The sequence below is a fragment of the Chinchilla lanigera genome, unplaced genomic scaffold, assembly GCF_000276665.1.
Source record: "Chinchilla lanigera isolate Chin_1 unplaced genomic scaffold, ChiLan1.0 scaffold00076, whole genome shotgun sequence".
Lineage (NCBI taxonomy): Eukaryota > Metazoa > Chordata > Mammalia > Rodentia > Chinchillidae > Chinchilla > Chinchilla lanigera.
This window is the reverse complement of record NW_004955477.1, coordinates 6,170,069-6,178,140: the sequence shown is the minus strand read 5'-3', so window position 1 is coordinate 6,178,140 and position 8,072 is coordinate 6,170,069. Positions and strand designations below refer to the sequence as shown.

At 47.7% G+C, this 8,072-nt stretch overlaps 1 long non-coding RNA gene across 1 annotated transcript; it reads right to left on the bottom strand.

The window, feature by feature from the left end:
- Positions 1-1,414: 1,414 nt before the first annotated feature.
- On the bottom strand, positions 1,415-7,317 carry LOC102017012. The gene is made up of 3 exons (XR_263660.2): positions 7,058-7,317; positions 5,851-5,940; positions 1,415-4,791 (listed from the first exon to the last, which is right to left on the bottom strand). It is a non-coding gene; the product is annotated as an uncharacterized LOC102017012 (long non-coding RNA).
- Between the last annotated feature and the right edge of the window lie 755 nt (positions 7,318-8,072).

Here is an 8,072-nt window from a genome sequence, read left to right as displayed (position 1 = left end):
GTACTAGGGGATGAACTCAGGGCATTTTCACTGGGCACCCTTTTGTTGTTGTTCTTCTGAGATGCAGCGTTGCTAAGTCACCAAGTTACCTAGGCTGAGCTCAAACTTGCAGTCCTTCTACCTCTGCCTCCCAGAGAACTGAGATTACAGCATGTGCCACTGTGCCCAGCTCCCATTAAGATTCAATGTCTCTTCTTAAATTTCTGGTGAAGTATAAACGACTAATAGCAGATTTTTTCTTGAGAACAGGTTTAGTAAACACAGGCAGTTAAAGGGGCTCACCTACAGAGAAATAGGGAAGAGGATTGCTAGTTATGGAGCCTTTGTTTACATGATCCAAGAACCTTAGAGGGAGGTATCTGTATCTCTGGTCATAGGTGAAGAAAGAGGAGTGTGGGAACTCACCACAGGACACGCAGCCAGGAAAACACAGTTAACACTGCTGGTCAGTGACCACTGACTCTCAAACCTGGGTTTGTTTTGCAGCTTATTTAGAAACCCTTATTTCACCTTTATGCATTGAACACCCACTCTGCTCCTGAGTCTGACTTCTGTCCTTAGGCCACAGAAGGGTGAGGAACAACCAAGCACAGTCCCGATCTCCAAGTGGCAGAGCCAAGGTTTGAATTAGGAGCTGGTGGGGATCACCCTTCCCTACGCATCTGTCAGTGGGTCATAAGGGCACACACAATATCTTCCCCAAGGAGGAGGACAGAACCCTGGAGTGAGTAGAACAGGTGCTTCCCAGGTCCCCTAAGCTAGACTTCCTCCCTCTGCAGACTGTCTGGAGAAACTAAGGGACTAGTTCCAGCATTCTCTGAAAAGGCTTCTGTCCTCAAATCTAGCTCGGGCCAAGTAGGTGGGAGTGACCACAGGTAGTAGAAACTCAGGCAAGCAGTGAGGAAGTCCTTACAGGCTCACAGGTTTCCAGCTCATAAACTTATCATAGAACAGAAATTCTCCAACCAGAAAAAACATAGGGGTATGTGTACACATTTGTGTGCATGTGTGTGTGTGTGTGTGTGTGTGTGTGTGCCTGTGTGTGTATGAGAGACAGAAAGGTTTTGAGGTTCCTACACAGATGGGAAGAAACAGGCAAGGCAGCCCGAAGGCCCCCAGCCACTCTTCTGATGGCTTGTGAAGTCTCTTCCTTGCAGGGAGTCTCAGGATGCTGGCCTTTGTCTAGAAAATCAGAGCCTTTCCTAAGATACAGGGACATCATGTGTGTCTGGAAAGATCCCTGGGTGCCCACAGCCATATACTTGCCCTTCACTATCCATTCCAAGAAATCCCGAGAAAAGCATATCAGTGCTGTGATGGAGGATGAAACCCATTAGTGGACGATTAATATTTCACAACTCCATCTTAATTGCCAAAAAAGTTCATTTTTGAGACAAAGTTTTGTTTTTTCATCTTTATTTTTAAACCCTTCACATAATGACTGAATGGCTAATATGAAATGGATACATTTTTAAAAGACTTCTTTGAAAAGCCATTCAAAGCTGATCTCGCGCAGAGGAGCGCAGGGCTGGGAGGGGGCGCGGCAGAGCCTGGCAGAGAGCTGCCCCCGCCGTGCCAGCTCCGCGCTCTGACAGAACAAGTGTTGCATGAGATGTGAAGGATGACTGTGGCGGCCTGGAAGCCCTGGAGCAGGTGTTCCTCGTCCTCATTTGCAGTGGAGCGTGGCCCCAGGCTCAGCGAGCCGCAGCCAGCGCCTGGCAGCCCCTCTTGTACCTGGGTGCAGAGAGGCGCTAATGATAATGGATGCGCGCCGATTAGCCAGCCCATTTGGAATGGCACACTGTGGCCGGGCTGTAGCACGAGACAGTGGCTCTCACAGGGAGGCAGGCATGTCAGGGTCCCTGGGGGCTCTGGGCTCTCCCTCGGGTCCTTGTATCCAGGGCTGAAGTGAGCCTTCCTGCCTCACTTGTGTCTAGAGTGACATTAATCCCTATTTAGTAACACAGAGGACATTTGACCCACGGCCTACACTCACCCTCACAGCACCCATGGGTAGGAATGGCTTGCTGGGTTGTGGAGCCCTAAGTGCACCCCTATTTGCTGTGCTCCCCACAGGACCAGCCCTGCCTGGAGCATGTTTCTCTCTGGTCTTGTGCTTAACTAGTCTATGCTCAGCACCACAGACGTCTTCATAGGTTTAGGCCCCAGCATGGCCACGTCAGCATCCTGAGCTCAAATCTCAGTCCCCTTCCTCAATGCCTCTGCCTGCTGGGTCCAGTTCCTGACCTGCCTGTGCCTGTAGACAGCATCCTGTCTGTAAGATGAGGGATAGTAGTGTCCCTCCAATCCAGAAGTCACTTGGGATGGGGGCATTAAATGAGGTTTAGAGTGGGAAATTAGCATCAGCCCTTGTGCTTACATCAATAGATGTCAATTCAAATGTGGTGGCAACATAACAAGGTGTAATAATATACTGTAGTTCCTGTCACAGTGGTGTCACAGCTGGAATCTCGTAGAACTCCCTTCTCAGGAACAGAGGTGGTTTCCTGACAGAGCAGGTGCTCAATCTACAGGAGAGGCATGTGGCATCAAGAGCTGAGGACAGAGCCTTGAGGGGCCAGGAAGGCCTCCCACGGAGGGGCTCTAAGGACCATTTGGTACCTTCTGGAAGAGGAACGAACCTGCTGGTGTTTCAGTTTCTAATTCAGCCTCATCAAGGCCCCAGCCAGATTGTGAAGGCTCAGCTTATGTCCACCAAGCAGTGGCAGGGAAGCCATGCAGCTGTAGAGGTCCCTGGGTAGCCAACAGCAAAATCAAATCTATCTCCACTCTGTGTTCAGGGAGCTGACCTGGGCACTTGAGCGTCTACATACAAGGCAGCTGCCAGCCCTTCCAGGAGGATCCAGATAGGTCTCCCTGCAACACACACTCTCCTCTCTCTGTTTTGGAGGAGTATGTCTTTAGACACTGGTAGATGGGAAAGAAATGACCCCAACTGCTAAGGGAGGTGCTTGGGAGCCTGGCAGGTGAGATTTCCCCAGTTCCCTCCACTGTGTACTGTGGCTTTGGGGGTCAGTTTTCCCATCTGTAGAATGAGAAGACTGAAGGGGATATAGATAAGTGGTTAGTAAGAATCCACAGTGTTCGTGAGCATTGACCAAGAAAGTGCATGTGACAGCATGTACCAAGCAATGGTACATTACCTATGCAGCACTGAGACTTCAGGTCATGGGGCCGTGCATTGTGCCCGAGATGGGTCCATTGCAGATTCTCAACTGGCAACAGGTTCCTGTAAGCATAGGTTCAGATTATATGTAAATCCCTGCCACCAACTGTCTTTAAGAAACTAAATAGCTGCTCTGTAACTCTTTTGTTTATTTGGTAGTGTGCTTTGGGCATTGTGTATTGGGTATTCATTTTGTTTTTTCTTGGATAAATGGACTGACTAGATTCACTTTCTTTGAGAACATCCCACCTGTTAACAATAAAGCAACTTACATGGGCTTCTTAGAGATGCCTTTAAAAGCTTTTCACAGAGTTCCTCAATTCATTATTAAGTGTGAAGCTGCCTTAGGAGACAAGGGACAAAGGGAGATACCACCTGGGCCCTTCTATACCATGCAGTGTGGTTTACTCAAAGTCTGATTAATTGTGTGCACAACCAGACTGCTAACTTAGTGCAGAGAAATCCGGCCTGGCTTACAAACCACCCTTCGATGTTAGAGCCCCACTTAGCTGCTGGCTAGTTGTGAGTGCCTGGAAAGAATAAATCATTTTCCAAAAGGATTCACCCTCTTGCTTCTTTAGGAAGGCAGCTCCCTCCCTGCCTTTGGACATGTTCAAATTATTCTAAACTGGAAATAACTTGATGGAAAGTTGGAGGCTCAGGAAAAGAGGGGCTTAGTGCTTATCCGAGGCCAACCAGGAAAGTGACTGAGCAACTTGGAAGTGGGCCAAGGACTGGAATGGGCTTTGGCTTCAGAACCACACAGGCCCAGGCACTCACTGTACTGAACAGAGTGGCTAGTGCAATGCAGCCAGAAAAACACCAGCACCTCTTCCCACCCAGGGGCATCCAGGAAGCATCAAGAGGCTCACTGACCAGAAAAATCTCATCCTCCCTAAGCTCAAAGGCCAAAGCTCTCTTAGGCCCTAGACACAGTGTTCACAGGCATGAAGACCCCCACTAGCAGCATGCAATGTCGCAGAGAAATTTCTCCACCGTGCGCAGTATATCAATACCCAATATGGGAGCAATTTGACTTCTTAATTTATAGCTGCACCAACATTTTCAAACTGATCATAAAATACCCCTCTCAACCTGGGGTCTCAGTGTTCTGTGTTGGGAATTCAAAGACTGGTTCAGGAATGAGGGGGTGGTTTATGGGGCATCTCTAAGGGAACAGTGTTATTAAAGTAAAAGTTAGGTGACAGAAATAAAGATGGTGGTGTTTACACTACAAACTCCAAATAGAAAAATACTGTATACCTATCCTCTTCCATTTGCCAAGCAAGCAGAGTTATTATTACTGTTGTTTCTCATAGAAAACTTAGAGGTATTATGGTTACCCAAAGTGAGAATATCATTATATATGACTGATCAGAGATGCAGCCACCAGTGCCTGCCGTCTTTCATGTTCCAGAACTGGCTGTCATATAAGTAGGCAGTCCTGGCCCTGCTTTCCTCCTGTCACTCCTAACCACAGGTTGATTGGGGTCCTCAAGCCCAAGCACGGGTGACAGCAGAACTCCTCTGGCCCCTGCTGTTCTGAGTTTGTGCTCAGCCAGTAGATGAAGTTCCCCAGAATCCTCATGCTCAGAAATCACTCCCTGTGAAGAAAGAAGAAATGACATCAACAGGCATGCAAAGAGGAAGATCCCTCTGCCCACTCCAGCTCCTGTCTTCCACCTTGTTGGAGGTGACAGCCTGTCCACAAGAACCTCTCCGGAAGTATGCCTATTCCCCGCAGCCTCCTTTTGCATGCTTTGCTCAGTTGTAGCAGTGATCCTGTCTAGGATTATGTGGACTCCTGGTACAGTCTATTTACAATTGTCACAACTGTCGCAATTGTCTTGTCAACCATCCCATTTTACGGATGAGGACATGGAGCTGAAAGAGCCTACCTGATTGTTCCAAAGCTGTAGAACCACATGGAGAGGAGCCCAGATGTTTATTTACAAGGTTTAGTTTGTAAAGTTTGGGACCATGTTTTCACCCATGGACCTTCAGTGCAAAAGGAATATTCCAAATGCTCTACCTCTTCCCTTGAGTTTTACCTAATGCAGAAATGACCTCAATATCAATCCAGCCCAGCCCCAAACAGGGAAGTGACATTGTCTTTGCTGTTTGACTTGGCACAGTGGACGCCAAGTTCTTTAGCAGATACGGATCCCTACAGTAAGCATCAGGGGACAAAGATGATGAACACGGCCAGACTCAGCCCCACACTTTACAAGCTTGCAGTCCAACAGCCAGGACAAACAGACAAGTGACTGCCGACTAAAAATGATTTTCTTAACTCAGAGGAAAAGATAGCATTTTTCTCTAGTTCTCTTGTTCTTTTTAAAGGAGCCAGGAAGAAAAGTGAATTAGGGCTGCAAGCTCCAATCATCCATGAGATGACTAAATAATAAATATGTGGAGAACAAAGACATTTTGTATAAAATGTAGTTTGCAGTGTAGGTTGGAGATTCAGACTCCCATAGCACTTAAATCAGTGGTATGAGCTCTGCAAATGGAGGCTGGGAGGGATGGTCTTCCTCTCTGGGGCATCCATGGAGGTCCATGTGAGAAATACTTGGGGGAGAGTTTCTGCAGGACAGCCAGAGAAGAAAGGGGCTCTGGGGACAGCCAGGAACTCAGAAAGAGGATTACAGGCTCAAACTGACCCTCAGTAGCCAGAGCCAAATGCAGGTCCGGTCAGGTTCCACTAAGGAGCTTCGGGCCAGTGGCCTGGCATCCCGCCAGTTCTATGGAACCTGTGGTCAGAGAACAAGAGGATGTGACTGAAAAGAGGCAGCACAGGATCGTCCTGCTTGCAGAGGCCCCCTGGGATGCCCCAAGTGGCCATAGTACCCAAATCTACCAGCTCCCTGATGGGTGCCTTTGACTAGAAGAGCCATGAATAAAATCATCCCTTGTGTGGATGACCTCTCGGTGGGTCAAGACCCTCCTGCCTGCCTACTGAGGGGCACTGTGGAAAACCTTCTGAGAAGGAGGCAGAAGTTCATTGAAGATGTAAATGGAATCTTTAGTTCACGACCATTCTAGATGTTGAATATCGAAGCTTGTCTAGAACTGGAATTCAAGAAAATGCTTGTGGCTTGGAGGACCAGCTCCAACAGGTCTTGGCTCTGCACCCTTGGGAATCACCTACCCTCTTGGCAAAACAGATAGCCCAAACAACCCTACAGGATTGTTGTGAGGGTCACAGAAGGCGGTAGACTCAACTGTGCTTAGAAGTGTTATCATTAGCATCACCATTTCATCGTCCATTATAACTCTGTGGAGAAGTATTTTACCAATCCTATGTATAGTATTTTCCAATCTGATTTCAATGGGCACCTGCACAATTTTTATTTAAACTACTGACAAGGACATTTCCACACTATCACTAAATAACTCCACTATGCATGAGCAACCTTGAAATGTCAAACAGCAGGTTCCCCAGCTTGTTGTTCTCCCTGTTGGCCAGAATCAGGTCATTATCTATTATCCACAGTTCTGTTTCAGGTGGTGCACATCGAGTGGAAATGAAAGACCATGTCTGCCTCTGGATAGTGGTCGCCTTGTACATTTTAGAGGACCGACTTTGAAAAAATTTTGTCAAGGAGTAACCCAGAAGGACAGTGTCATGACCAAGCTAAGTTGCTTCTGGAGATAATTTCCATTAGAAACCCAAGCCCTAGGTCCATTACTACCCAGGCTGAGAAGAAGAGGTCCTCTGTGAGAGGTGATCAGCACTGAAGGGCACATTCTCACATCTCTTGGTGGTTCTGGGAAAGCATCCTTTATGTCTCTTTGTGTATTGGCATAGCAGGTTTTTATTAGGAGTCGTGAAGAGTCTGTGTTCTGAGGCATGGCATGTGTACTTACCAAGAGACAGAAGCAAGGCAAGCCACCTCAGAATCTGGTAGAGCGTCAGTGGCTGCCCCAATTTGGTTCAAAACCCACGCCTGCAAACCCTTAGTCCCTGCATCTAAAGCCTCCAGTTGTGCTTTGGTGTTGTGTAAAGCCGCCATGGCAAGCCAGGGACTGATCCTCAGGTGAAGCTCCCTGTATGAATAGAGGGGCAAGCATGATTACCATGGAGTGTAGCTAATTTAATGGTAAGTACCCTGGGCAAAGGGGGAGACACCACATGTTAATGAGGTTTACAGTACATAAATGGGCATAGCCCTCACTGATGGCATTCTCTAGTCACAGAAGCCACTCCAGTTGTCCCTAATTGCTGTCTCTGTCAATCCCTAATCCTTTCCACCTCTCCTGCTCTTCTGCCACACAACTATGCATTTTGTGTTAATTAATGAAGAAGAATCTTTTCATAAATCACAAATGTAACACTGCAGAAGAAGGTTTCATTTCATGGGCTTTGACTGGTGTCCTCTGGTAGGTACCAATTAAATGATGTTAAGTCAGGGCAAGAGGGTTCTAATGAGGAAAGAAGAGGGAAGGCGGGGAGGAGGAGAGGTCCAGGAAGGGGAAGGAGGAGGCAAGAGCCCAGACAGAGCTGGGCATGTTCAGTCTATTAGCAAGTTGCTAACATCACCTCCTTTCTCTCCGTCAAGGCCCGCAAAAGACAAGCTCCCTCACTACTCTGAAAGAGACATAGCCAGATTCCTTGAGGCCATGCCTGGGTGTGGTGATCATGGCCTCAAGGAACAATCTAGAAGTTATAGTGTAAGCAACACCCTCTGTTATGGTTGAAACATTGTGTCAACTTGGGGAGTCTAGAGGTTTGGCTAAGTGACTCAGCAGGAAGCCAGGATACTTACTTTGTATACATCCTGAGCCTGTGGAAGAGGAGGGCAAAGATTATGTGAGAGCTACACGCCCCTTAGGTGGGGGTAGTCTGTTTACAAAGTAAGGCAGGGAAAAAGAAGCTGCTTGC